The sequence below is a fragment of the Nicotiana tabacum genome, chromosome 5 (genome assembly GCF_000715075.1).
Source record: "Nicotiana tabacum cultivar K326 chromosome 5, ASM71507v2, whole genome shotgun sequence".
In the NCBI taxonomy this organism is placed as follows: domain Eukaryota; kingdom Viridiplantae; phylum Streptophyta; class Magnoliopsida; order Solanales; family Solanaceae; genus Nicotiana; species Nicotiana tabacum.
Genome location: NC_134084.1, coordinates 26356019 through 26370177, shown reverse-complemented (window position 1 = coordinate 26370177; position 14159 = coordinate 26356019).

Genomic DNA, 14159 nt, shown 5'->3' with positions numbered 1-14159 from the left:
GTGTGTCTTGTATTCCAAGAAAGAAGAAAGGAAAAGATCTTTTTACCCAAAAAAAGTGATCCCCGTCTCTTTTCCCTATCTTCTTTTTTTATTTTTTGTGTCGATCCTTATCACGTGACACTGGATGTATTTGTGGGTATCCCTATTAATTTTCTTGGAAAGAAGGTTAAGAGAAATTAAAAAAACTCGTGTGGACCCCCAAGATCCAAAAATGAAATCAGAGAAAATTCTTCTGTTACGTGTGTTTGGGTGCAAGAATTGGGCCAAAGTTTGTTACCAAGGATATGAGAGAATCTTTGCTAGGAGGAATCTATGCATTGATTTTTTTTTAACTTTTTTATTTATTAAAGATAATCAAAATTAAAGATACTACACTAAAACTAAAAACAGAAAAATATAAGAAACTATTAAAGAAAAAGTTATAAAATTGCTAGTCTTGCCAATTTTAGAAGGAAAAGTATATTTTTGTAAATTTTCTTTTCTTTTGCAAATGAGATACATCTAATATTTAAAAGTGTAATTCTTTTTTGTAGTTTTAATTTTATTAAATAAACCTACTAAAAAGTGAAATAAAGGCTAAAATATTCAGATTAAACTTAGCAAATATTTACATACTAAAAAGTGATGAAAAGTTCAAATATAGTAAAAAATTAGATGCTCACAGTTGCCCCTTTTTGCTTGAAAACATGAAGAGTTTTCAAGCAAAGACAAAGTGAGCCGTGTGACTAATTTTTGATCAAATTTTATTCAAAAGGAAAATAAACGAAGGAAAAGGGTGCAACCGAGTCCTGGTTTTGGACAGCCTACATATCCCGGGTTATAAGGGAATCTGATCGCGTGTAGTTTAAGCAGAATGATGGAATGATAGGTTCGAGAGTCGAGTGATGTCCTGTCGAGGCTCCGGTCCGTGGTCATGTTATTACATCAGAATCAAAATCTAAAAGAACTAAACAAACCTTTCAGCTAAAAGTTACAAGATTCCTATCTATAAGTCTTCTGAAGCTTCATCTTGAGTCTTGAATGATTTTTCAATCAGAATATGATCTGAACCTTGATGCTTGTTAGTTTCAGGTGCTGGTTCAATCTTCTTTAGCTCTTTCGAATCAAGATGGGACATGCAGAGTTTGTAACTTCAGTCATGTCTTGAGCAGTCCACATCTTTTCCTCGCTTCTGCACTTTGGATTCACTTGTTTTTCTTTCTTTTATTCTTGATTGAGACTTCTTTTTGGTTATCTCGAACCCTTGTCGACCCCCATTCTTGAGGCGAGCTTCTTCTACTTCTAACTTAAATTGAAAACAAGACCGAAGTTTGCCCCTATTCTTCATGAGGGATCCTGCTGTCTCTAACTGGAACTTGAAATGAATTTCCTCATTCTCCAGGTGGGTGTCTGCTACTGACTTGAAATTTCAAATGACTCTGAAATGAATTCTGAAATGAGTTCCCTCGTCCTCCAGGTGGGTGCCTAATACTACAGCAAAACACACAAAACAAAGAAACTTTTCTGCACCAGTTTGTACTAGGAAGATTTGTGAGTTATAGCAGAACTATAAATCACCTATGCTATTGATAAATGATGCAATGATGAGAGTAAAATTAAAGACTCAATTAGGATGTGTGTCTCTTGTGAGTAAAACCAATAAATTTCGACTTGCAAATGCACTGCTGAAAAAAAAACCTAACTGACCCAAACTAGGAAGTGTGTCTCCTAGATTTAAGATTGAGCTTGCGGAAAACTATAAACTAAACTTGACTAAGTAAAAAATGACCTTATTTTCCAGGCGGGGCCCCTGATTTCAAGAAAACTAAAGATTAATAAGTTAAGAAAACTAAAAATTGACCCTTTTTACAAATCCAGACTTTCCTTTTTTTTAAAAAAAATTATTAATCCTATGAGAAAATTTATCAGACTAGGTTTTAATCTTAGAAGAAAGATTCATCAGACTAAGATTTTGATCCTAGGAGAAAGTTCATCAGACTAAGTCTCTTTTTTTAATTATCTTAGGAGAAAGATTCATCAGACTATGTCTTCTATCTTAGGAGAAAAATTCATCAGACTAGGTTTTCTATCTTTTTTTTTTGGTATCTTAGGAGAAAGATTCATTAGACTAAGATTTCTATCCTAGGAGAAAGTTCATCAGACTAGGTCTTCTATCTTAGAAGAAAAATTTATCAGACTAAGATTTCGATCCTAGGAGAAAATTCATCAGCCTAGGTTTTCTATCTTAGGAGAAAGATTCATCATACTAAGATTTTGATCCTAGGAGAAAATTCATCAAACTGGGTTTTCTTATCTTAGGAGAAAAATTCATTCGACTAAGATTTTTTTTAGGAGGAAAATCCATCAGCCTAGGACTTGTTATCCTAGGAGGAAAAATGTGACAAGCAAATGACAAAATTTATGCACACGAGCAATATAGAAAAAGGCAAAGATTTGAGAAACTTCCCTTGTCGGCTATTCTCTTCTTTTTATTTTTTCTTTCTTTTTTTTGATTTTTCCATCCTCTCTTTTTTTGGAATCACTTTCTTTGCACTGCTTTAATCCTGTTTCAAACAAAAAAAATTGTCAGTTTTGAAAGTGGTAGTCGGTTTGTGGCCTTGAGTCATGGGCAGCTTGGCTTTTGCTCAATCAGCTTGAATCGGTTTCAAGACATTTTTGCTCTGCATCAACACTGAGTGTTCACTCAGTACCATTTGTATTTAGGGCTCAATCAACCTTATTTCAACTGGAGATCTTTGCTTAGGTGACCTTTTCTGCTAAATTGAATGACTTCTGGCTTTTGAGCAATTTGTCCGTCAGAGAGAATCACAAGTTATCTTTGCGTGCGCCAAGAAGATTGACAAGAATCTTTTGGGGGAATCCTTTGACAAGAGTCTTTTGAGAGCTTCCACTGATTTTTTAACGGTGGAAGTAGACTGTTTTATTGGTGTATTGTGGAGCTACTGGGGCTGCATTTCCATGGCAGTTTAAGGTGTAGGAAAAAGGTGGAGAAGAAGAACAACAAGATTTTTGTGATTTTTGCTAGCTCATCTCTCTCTTTGTTTTTTTACTCGTTTCTTTTGTTTTGTTTCCTGCCAAGATCTTTTGTATTCCAATAAAGAAGAAAGGAAAAGATCTTTTTACCCAAAAAAAGTAATCCCCGTCTCTTTTCTCTATCTTCTTTTTTCGTTTTTTGTGTCGATCCTTATCACGTGACATTTGGTGTATTTGTGGGTGTCCCTATTAATTTTCTTGGAAAGAAGGTTAAGAGAAATTAGAAAAAATTGTGTGGACCCTAAAATTCAAAAATGAAATCAGAAAAAATTCTTCTGTTACGTGTATTTGGATGCATGTGCAAGAATTGTGCCAAAGTTTGTTACAAATATAAGAGGGAATCTTTGTTAGGTGGCATTTTTGCATTGATTTTTTTCCTTTTTTATTTATTAAAGATAATCAAAATTAAAGATACTACATTAAAACTAAAAACTAGAAAAATATAAGAAACTATTAAGTAAAAAGTTATAAAATTGCTAGACTTGCCAAAATTAGAAGGGAAAGCATATTTTGTAAATTTTCTTTTCTTTTGCAAATGAAATATATCTAATAACTAAAAGTGTAATTCTTTTGTAGTTTTAATTTTATTAAATAAACCTACTAAAAAGTGAAATAAAGGCTAATATATTTAGATTAAACTTAGCAAATGTTTACATACTAAAAAGCGATAAAATTTTAAATATAGTCAAAATTTAGGTGCTCGTATCTCCTGACACGTTTGATAATCAAATTAATCAAGAATATGTTATTGATCCGAGTGAGAATGAGAGTTCTCAATCCCAAAATTCTTCTGGCAAATTTGAATTCCTATAATGAAAGAGCATCAGAAAAACTGTACGTAAACACATACTTAAGAAATTGAAGATTACGTTTTCTTAGTATTCCCCATAGAAATGAATGAGCCAAATTCCGTAGTTGAGGCTTTATCGATACCTGGTAAAGATGCGTGGATGAAAGCAATGAAATAAAAATTAGAGTCCACGAAAACCAACCAAGTCTAGGATCTAATTGAACTTCCGCTTGAGCGAAGAGCCATTAGGAACAAATATTTCTCAAAGTAAAATGCAAAGCGGATAGGTCAATAGAAGATACAAAGCACAATTGGTGAAAAAAAACTTTATTCAAGAAGCTGGAATAGACTATGATGAAATATTCTTACCAGTTTGAAGTTTACCTCGATTTGCTTATTTTTTGCTATTGTTGCATGTTGGAATTTTGAATTACACCATCAATGGACGTGAAGATAGTGTTTCTTAATGGAGAAGTAAACGAGTGGATCTATATGGGATAATTTGTAGCTTTCATTGTTAAAGGCCACGAAAAGAAGGTTTGTAAACTAAAAAGATCTATTTATGAACTGAAGCAGTCCTCCAAGCAATGGTATTTGAAATTTCACAAAGAGGTAATATCGTTTGACTTTACCATGATCAATGAAGACCATTGCATCTATTTAATAAAATCCAATAGAATGTAAGTAATTCTTTTCGTTTACGTGGACGATATTATATCGGCCGGAAATAATTTAGAGTATCTGGAAGCTATCAAGTCTTGACTTTTAAAGTTATTCGATATGAAAGATATGGGTGAGGCAGACTATATCCTTGGAGTTAAGATCCAAAGAGACTATTCCAAAAAGTTATTGAGTCTATCTCAAGAAACCTATATAACAAAAATTTTATAGTGGTTCCGCATGAATAGTTGCAAATCCATGGATACTCCTATAGCGAGAGGTAAATTTTAAGCCTTAAAATATATCCAAAGATTGAAAGTAAAAAGGAAAAAATATCTCGAGTCTCATACTCAACTATTATGAGGAGCTTGATGTATGCTATGATATCTACTCGTCCGAACATTTGTTACGCTGCAGATCTAGTTAGAAGGCATATATTATTGAAATACAATGGTGAAGGTTTTTTGATACTTAAAGGGACTTGCAGATTATTCATTATATTATAGTAAAAATAGTTTGCTCTTAAGAGAATATAAAGATGTAAGAGGCATCATGACAAGTGAAGAGACATTACAATACATACGTATGCAAAAATAATAGTTGATCCTTTTACAAAAGCAATATCTAGAGATAAGTTTGAGAAACATGTTGTGTCTCAAGGTTTGAGAAGGATATATTTTTATTTGTGTATTGAAATATTTTAGTTATTGTAGTTTACTCATTAATATATTATTATTGAGATTATGTTCATATTTTGTATGCATGTGATGGTATCATTGGTAAGGGATACAAGTGTGTCAAACAAGTCACGAGATTAGATCTTGATCACGCCCAACTCTAGTCCTAAAAATGATAAGCGGTCGCTGCAAATATAAACCGGTCTAAAGTCCGGAATCGAATCCCATAAAGAACTAAGGTTTAGTTATATCTGTTTAATATCACTAAAAAGACAAGTTTGGACAATTTTCTAAATTATAAAGATTGAGATTTATATTTCTAACTAATTAACTAGCAAATACTAGAAAGCAGTATAATTATCAACTAACTAGACAAAGGGTTGGAGACTAAATTAAGGAGGTCTAGAGTTATGATTTCCCCAATTGTCGGAATCTTTCTAGCTATGTTCCCTACAATTTTGCCAATGTATTCTCTACTGATCGTGAGCACTTTAGGTGCCGTAATTCTCTTTCGAGCAACTACAATAATTTACTAGACATATTCTCTCGAACTACGCTAGTTGGCTTTATCTAACCGCTCACTATGTCAACGTCAAGACTTTGTTATTTCTAAACATGCCTTTAAACCCGATGTATTGATTTCTCACATACGTTAGGAGTGACGTTATTCAACAAACACCTAAATATGTATCATTTCTCAAGCAACACATAATAAATAGGCACAGTCAATCAATGGCCATTCAATCAACAATAATAAACATGTAGTTGAACAAATAGAGAAATCCACGGCTCAATTATATAAAAACATAATAAGAATTTATCCTACAAAAGGTTCTATCAAAACCCTAGATAAAAAAATTATCTATTCATATTAGTATATAAAAATACAATATTAAAAGTCATAACCAACAATGAAAAATAGGAAGAGGAAGGAAAAACTCATAAAAGAATTTTTCGCCTTGCTCCTATTGTATCTCTACCTCCTTAGGTCGAATTTGTGTCAAAAGTATGTCCAACCACCTCAAAATACCATTTTTCCATGTATATATACCAAGTAGGGTCGGTCCCAAACAATTACACCTTCTCCTACGCGAAAAAAGGACAATTTTCAAGTCTGGACGCGGCATTTTGCCTCAGTCCCCGTCCAGATTCGTTGTCTCTGTTTCAACCGCGTTTTTCACCCTGTTCCATTTGTAATTTAGAAAAACATAAAACATGAAAGTTGTATCCCTTTGAGTTAGCTTTCCAAAATATATTGTGGAGCCCAAATAGAGTTCTAAGAGAAAAGTTACGTGCATTTTACCAGACAGTGCATAATATGCCTACTCGATTCTTCATTTCGTTTCTCTATCATCCGTTGATCCCCAAATACGATCCCGGCTAAATTTCTTGGGATTTTACTCAGACTTCAAAGCTCCAAATCACTTGAATTCATTCCATAACATCTATATAGCTTGAAATCACTCCTACAAAGCATAAAACATATAATTAGTGCAAAACACTAGTGATTAAAGCGCAAACTCAACTAAAGTGCAGTAAATTAAAGTGTAATAATCGACTAAAATACGTAATTATATCCTATCATCAGGTCTCTCACACGAGCGATCGCCTCTGACGTCGAGGAACGTATAGAGATGAGACCTATTAGAACCTTGATTCATACAAGATCATGTATATCTTTAAATAAAATGGCCGGTCTTGACTAGAGCTTAGGCTAATGGACTCTACCATCCTAATGACTTGCTTTATAAGCAGATGCAAGTTTCTCGAAGAAATTGAATTTGAGAATTATTGAAGTGAGAAACTCATGTTAGACATCAGGAGGTGTGTAGACCAAGATTTTGATGGTGTTGAATGAGTAAAAAAATAAGACACATGCGCCTTAATGCGGTGAGAACATCGTATTATGCGTTTCATACTACGTGTGCTAGCAACTAGTGGGATAGTAGAAAAATGAATCTCCGCTTCTTCCTTGTGTGAGATCCCAAAAAATGTTGTATTAACTTTTTATTTGAATACCCTTTGACTTTTTACTATTTCTTGAAGTGCCATTTGATGTTGCTCCTTTAACATGTCACTAATAGCCATAAGTGATTCACTCAATGTAGTGCATGTCTAGGAAACCAGTTGCTTTGGAACAGATAGATTCGAGTAGAAAGGGAAGGCAACTAAAACTAGTGAATTAACTTATATTCATAGGTAGACTATTACACGTACCATAAGCGTATCTAGTGTACTTGTGGATATAAAATTAAACATGGACTCGAGTTCACCTTTTTCGAGGATACGGGATCGAATAACTAGCTACTGGAGGAGCGAATAATGTCTGAGGTATTGCAAGTAATACAATCCTTATGTTAGTAGTGAATTCTTTCTTCATGTGGTTGGATTTCTATATGGAACTTTTGTTCAACCTTAATGGGTTTAGAATATTTTAGTTCTTGATGCTCGCAAGTCGCACGAACTTGTCTATATGAATTACGTGTCTTATTGGTATGATACTGGTTTGGGTCCAGCCCATCAAGTGCGAAGTGGGAGATATTGAATATTGGATTATGTATCGCCCATATGGGCTAACCCGACTTGCAAAGTGCTTACCACTACTGCAGTTAATCAAAGTGGATTAGATTAAAACCACACCTCTCTCTCTTCTAAAACAAAAGATACATTTTCCATCATCAAAAGAATAGGAACACACTTCCTCACTTCTTAATAGAGAAAACTTTCTAGTTATCCAAGACAAACACACATATCAAAGTTTGACTTGGGCAATTATTTTGATAGCGAGTTCAACAATCCTTCTGTTAGTGTTATAAAGGTACATAATTCGTTATTCTCGCTCCGCTACTTATTCTTACAACTATAATTTTCAATACTACTTTTAATGATGAACATATCATAACTATGATTATGAGGCAATATGTTGGGTGTGTGAACTAGCTTATTCTTGTCTCTTTACATTTCTAGGCTAGTAAGAGGAAGTAAGTCGAGCGTATGCCATCATTGTGCTATAGTCTTACTTGTCCCACAAAACCATAGGCTCTAATACCAGCTTGTTGGGCTAAACCAGTCCAAAGATATACTTAACATAGTATGATATTTTCCGCTTTGTACCAATGCTTGCACAGTTGGCCTTACTCCATTAAGCGAATCTCACACCTTATATGTAGCATACTAATTTTTTCAACTATCAATATGGAATTTTGTTTGCATACCCAACAAAATACATTCCCATTAGATACATCTTGAAGAACATGCATACAGAATAGATCAAATGATTATGATCAAGATGGTCCAATACCTTCTCAAATGGAAAAAAAAAGGTATCTTACTAGAGATTTGAGGAGCTGATTCCTTATCAGCTGGAAAACTATATTCCATTTAAGGTGTGTTTGGTACGTAGAAAGATAGGGTGAGAAATGTTGAAGACAAGTTTTTGAAAATGTTTTTCTGAATCAGAATTAACACTTTCGGATAATGTCATTGAAGCAATTATGCATAAGGTGAAAATATTCAAATTATTTCTTAGATCCCAATGATGTTAGCATTCTTCTGATAGCTAATTTGCTCTAATATTATGCACATAGGAAAATAACTATACTATTTTCAAGCTTTGTGATGATGATTAAAGTTTGCTATCAGAATTGGTATATGAAAACTGATCACTGCAAATTATATTCCACCGAATGTGGACTGATCATCAAGAATTTATGGGGTTATTGTTTGTCTACTTTTTTTGTTCTTTGATTTATTCTAGTCATATGGTTGTTAATCTGCGTTATATATCAATGCTTGCACAGCTGGACTTACTCCATTAAACGAATCTCACACCTTATACATAGCATACCAATTTTTTCAACTATCAATATGAAATTTTGTTTGCATACCCAATAAAATACATTCCCATTAGATACATCTTGAAGATCATGCATATAGAATAGATCAAAAGATTATGATCAAGATGGTCTAATACTTTCTCAAATGGAAAAAAAAAAGGTATCTTACTAGAGATTTGAGGAGCTGATTCCTTATCAGTTGGAAAACTATATTCCATTTAGGGTGTGTTTGGTACCTAGAAATATAGGGTGAGAAATGTCGAAGAAGAGTTTTTGAAAATATTTTTCTGAATCAGAATTAACACTTTCGGATAATGTCATTGAAGCAATTGTGCATAAGGTGAAAACATTCAAATCATATCTTAGATCCCAATGATGTTAGCATTCTTCTGATAGCTAATTTGCTCTAATATTATGTACATTACAGGGAAATAACTATACTATTTTCAAGCTTTGTGATGATGATTAAAGTTTGCTATCAGAATTGGTATATGAAAACTGATCACTGCAAATTATATTCCACCGAATGTGGACTGATCATCAAGAATTTATGGGGTTATTGTTTGTCTACTTTTTTTGTTCTTTGATTTATTCTAGTCATATGGTTGTTAATCTGCGTTAAGAAAACTTAAGCTGCACATTGGTTGTGTTTGGCCTAATCTCAAAGAGTGGCATGGGTTGTAGCTGTATTGGACTCCTTTTGTTTAGAATGGACTATAGTATTGCATGAATAGAGTAGTTTTCAGTAGGGGCGAACCTACGTGGAAGGTTGAGAGGTTACAGACATCCATTAATCTCGGGAAAAAATCCTATATATTTATATGTATATATAAGCTATATACCGTGAGAAACGGTTATATATTTTATTAGGCAATCTGATACTCAAAAGCCCTTTTGGGACACTGAACTTTTATGCAGCTTATTGTCGCTCTTATGCTTGGATGACTTGGATTCGATTCCAGCTCCATTTTGTTTTGCTTCTACTGTTATATGCCCAGATATTTTTTCTTTTGGCTATTTTTTCTTTAGTTTTGGGTTTTTTTTGGTTTTTACTTTAGTTTTTGCCGCGAACTCCATTTTCTTTTGATTAAAACCATCCCTCACAAAATCTCAAATTTCTCCCTATGCTATAAACTGAAGCTTAGAACTTATCAAAATCATCAAAGTGTTAAAAGGGTTGCACGTCAAACTTACTAACTATTGAGTCATGACTATGCCAAAAAATAGTAGTGCCCTTGCCATTTCAAATTCTGAGTTCGCCTACGATTTTCAGGGGTATTTAGCAAAGTTAAAAATCTATGACAACGTAGATAAAATACGATTTTGAGAGTCCTTAATCTAAAATAAGCTTCAAATTGAGCTTAAAATCGACTTATTAAAAGTGGAAGAACTTAAACTCGAACTCATGCTTAACTTGGCTATAAGAGTTGAGTTTGCTTCACATGTACAGTCGTAATTAAACATCTTTTTTTTAATTACGGTGGTATCCAACTTGCATTTGGCGCGGGGTTATTTGTTCCGGCCTAACTTTTCACGTTTTAACCATTTCTTGAAATTCATAAAATTCAATTTCACGTTTTTACTTAACTTTATTTACAAAGTTTGGTTTATTTACTGACAATTCGACGGATCCGGGTAATTGAATATTCCACCCAACATCAGAAAATCGCCGTTACTGCTCTCGTCATTAATCGATCTATCTCCTTCTCATTTAAGCTGATTTGAGCTTTCCGATTTCCGCTGGAACGAAAAGCGGCTCGCCGGAAATGAACTGCAACAGAGCTCGCTTCTCTAAGATCCAACGCCACCCAGAGCTCGCCGGAAACGAACTGCAACAGCCCCATTTCCCAGCGACCATCCTTCATCGACACCAACATCCGCTCGACCTTCAACCATCTCTATCCTGGGCGATTCTCGATACCACTGACGCCCGCCGGAGTGTGGCTGGAAATTTTCAGATCCGGCAGTGAAGTGAAGTGAAGTGTTAAACGACGGAATTCTCGGAGTATTGGAGACAAGTTGGGCGTACGAGCACTGGCAAAGGAGAGCAACCTGGGCGAGTGTCAGCAAGTGGGCGGGAGCGTACAACTACATCGAGCACAGCAAATCAGCCACAGGTTTTGTTATCGGGAATTGGTACCTCCTGTTTTACTGTTTCCCTTTTGGTGTTAGCTAAATTACTGTTATTTTACTTCGCAATAGTTAAACCTTGAACTAGGATACTAGCTACCACGTGTTTCCTTCAAGTTTGATTGTGTATGTTGTACACTAGCGAGACTTCTCTAGATTGTTGTAGGTGTAGTGGCTGCAGTCTGGGATGATAGAATAAGGGCATGTCCTCGGGTGGGGCAGAGTGTGGGGTGGGGTTCAGGGGGTGGGTCGGGTAGCAGGGTAGGTAGAGGGGGCAAGGGAGCATATAGGTTGAGAATCGGGTCATGGAACATAGGTTCACTAACGAGTAAATCCATAGAGTTGGCGAAAATCCTGCAGAAGAGGAAGATTAATATAGCGTGTGTCCAGGAAACTAGGTGGGTCGGATCGAGGGCGAAAAACGTGAATGGGTATAAGTTGTGGTACTCTGGTGTCCTGAGGGGTAAGAATGGAGTGGGTATCCTGGTAGATAGCCATCTTAGGGAGTCCGTGGTAGAGGTCAGGCGGGTGAATGATAGGCTAATGACTATAAAGTTGGTGGTGGGTGAGGGTACTTTAAATGTCGTTAGCGCGTACGCACCACAAGCAGGCTTGGATGAGGATATTAAAAGGCAATTTTGGGAGGGGTTGGATGAGATTGTTCGTAGTATACCGCCTTCTGAGAGGTTATTCATAGGAGGAGATTTCAATGGTCATATTGGGTTATCTGCAGGTGGGTACACTGAGGTGCATGGCGGATTTGGTTTCGGAGAGCGGAACGGGGGGGCATTGCGCTGTTGGACTTTGCCAAGGCTTTCGATCTAGTCATTGCAAACTCGAGTTTTACGAAGCGGGATGAACATTTGGTTACTTACCAAAGTTCGGTGGCGAAGACTCAGATTGACTATCTACTCCTCAGGAGATGCGACAGAAGGTTGTGCGAGGACTGCAAGGTTATCCCAGGTGAGACCCTCTCAACGCAGCATAGGCTTTTGGTGATGGACATTTGTATTAGGATAAGGAGGAAGAAGAGGTCAGTACAAGGACGCCCCAGGATTAGGTGGGGCGCCTTAACTAAGGATAAAGCTAAAGAGTTGGAAGGAAGGTTATCGGCAATGGGAGCTTGGAGAAGTAGTGGGGACGCAAACACAATGTGGTCGACGACTGCGGACTGTATAAGAAAGGCGGTGAGAGAGGTGTTAGGGATATCTACGGGACACTATGGTGGACACAAAGGAGATTGGTGGTGGAATGCAGTTGTCCAAGGTAAAGTGGAAGCAAAGAAGGCGGCTTACCTAAGGTTAGTAGGGAGCACTGACGAGGAGGAGAAGAGAGAGAACAGTCAAAGGTATAAGGTAGCTAGGAAGGAGGCGAAGATGGCAGTGACAGAGGCTAAAACGACAGCTTTTGCTCGTCTGTATGAGGAGCTAAGGAACAAAGGTGGGGAGAAGAAGTTATTCCGACTCGCTAAGGCGAGAGAGAGGACAACTCGGGATCTGGACCAAGTGAGGTGCATAAAAGATGATGACGGCAAAGTTTTGATGGGAGATGACCAGATTAAGAGGAGGTGGCAGACCTACTTTCATAAACTTCTAAGTGAAGAAGGGAATCAGGATATTATACTTGGGGAATCGAGGAATGCCGACAGTCACCATGAAGTAAGTAATTGTAGGGACATTGAGATCGATGAAGTCATGGAGGCAATGCGTAAGATGAGAAGGGGCAGAGCTACCGGGCCAGACGAGATTCCGGTGAACTGTGGAGGTGTGTGGGTCAAGCAGGCTTGGAATGGCTTACTGCATTGTTTAGTGTTATATTCAAGACTAATAGAATGCCTGAAGAGTGGAGGTGGAGTACAATGGTCCCGTTGTATAAGAACAAAGGTGATGTCCAGAGCTGTAACAACTATAGGGGCATCAAATTACTAAGTCATACCATGAAAGTTTGGGAGAGAGTGGTAGAAATGAGAGTGCGAAGGACGGTGTCTATTTCAGACAACCAGTTCGGGTTCATGCCGGGACGATCTACCACAGAAGCTATCCACCTTATTAGGAGGATGGTGGAACAGTACAGAGATAAGAAGAAGGATCTCCACATGGTGTTTATTGATCTGGAGAAAGCGTACGATAAGGTTCCTAGGAAGGTCTTATGGAGCTGCTTAGAGGATAAAGGGGTCCCGAGTAACTATATTAGGGTGATTAAAGACATGTATGATGGAGCTAAGACTCGGGTTAGGACAGTAGGAGGCGACTCTGAACACTTTCCAGTTATTACGGGATTGCACCAAGGGTCTGCGCTCAGCCCATTCCTATTTGCCCTAGTGATGGATGCACTGACTCATCATATTCAAGGGGAGGTTCCATGGTGCATGCTATTTGCTGATGACATTATTCTAATTGACGAGACAAGAGGCGGCGTCAACGAGAGGCTGGAGATTTGGAGACATGCTCTTGAGTCTAAAGGTTTCAAGTTGAGTAGGACGAAGACGGAATACCTCGAGTGCAAATTTGGAGTTGAGCCGACGGAAGCGGGAGTTGAAGTGAGGCTTGACTCTCAAGTCATTCCCAAGAAAGATAGTTTCAAGTACCTTGGATCGGTTATTCAGGAGATCGGGGAGATTGACGAGGATGTCATACATCGTATAGGGGTGGGGTGGATGAAGTGGAGGTTAGCGTCGGGAGTTTTGTGTGACAAGAAAGTGTCACCGTTACTAAAAGGTAAGTTTTATAGAGCAGTGGTTAGGCCTGCCATGTTGTATGGAACTGAATATTGGCCGGTAAAGAACTCACACACCCAGAAGATGAAAGTAACAGAGATGAGGATGTTGAGGTGGATGTGCGGGCATACAAGGATGGATAAGATTAGGAATGCAGATATTCGAGAGAAGGTGGGTGTGGCCCCCATGGAGGACAAGATGCGGGAAGTAAGACTCAGATGGTTTGGGCACATTCAGAGGAGGAGCACTGATGCACCGGTGAGGAGGTGTGAGCGACTGGCTGTAGTGGGCACACGGAGAGGTAGAGGGAGACCTAA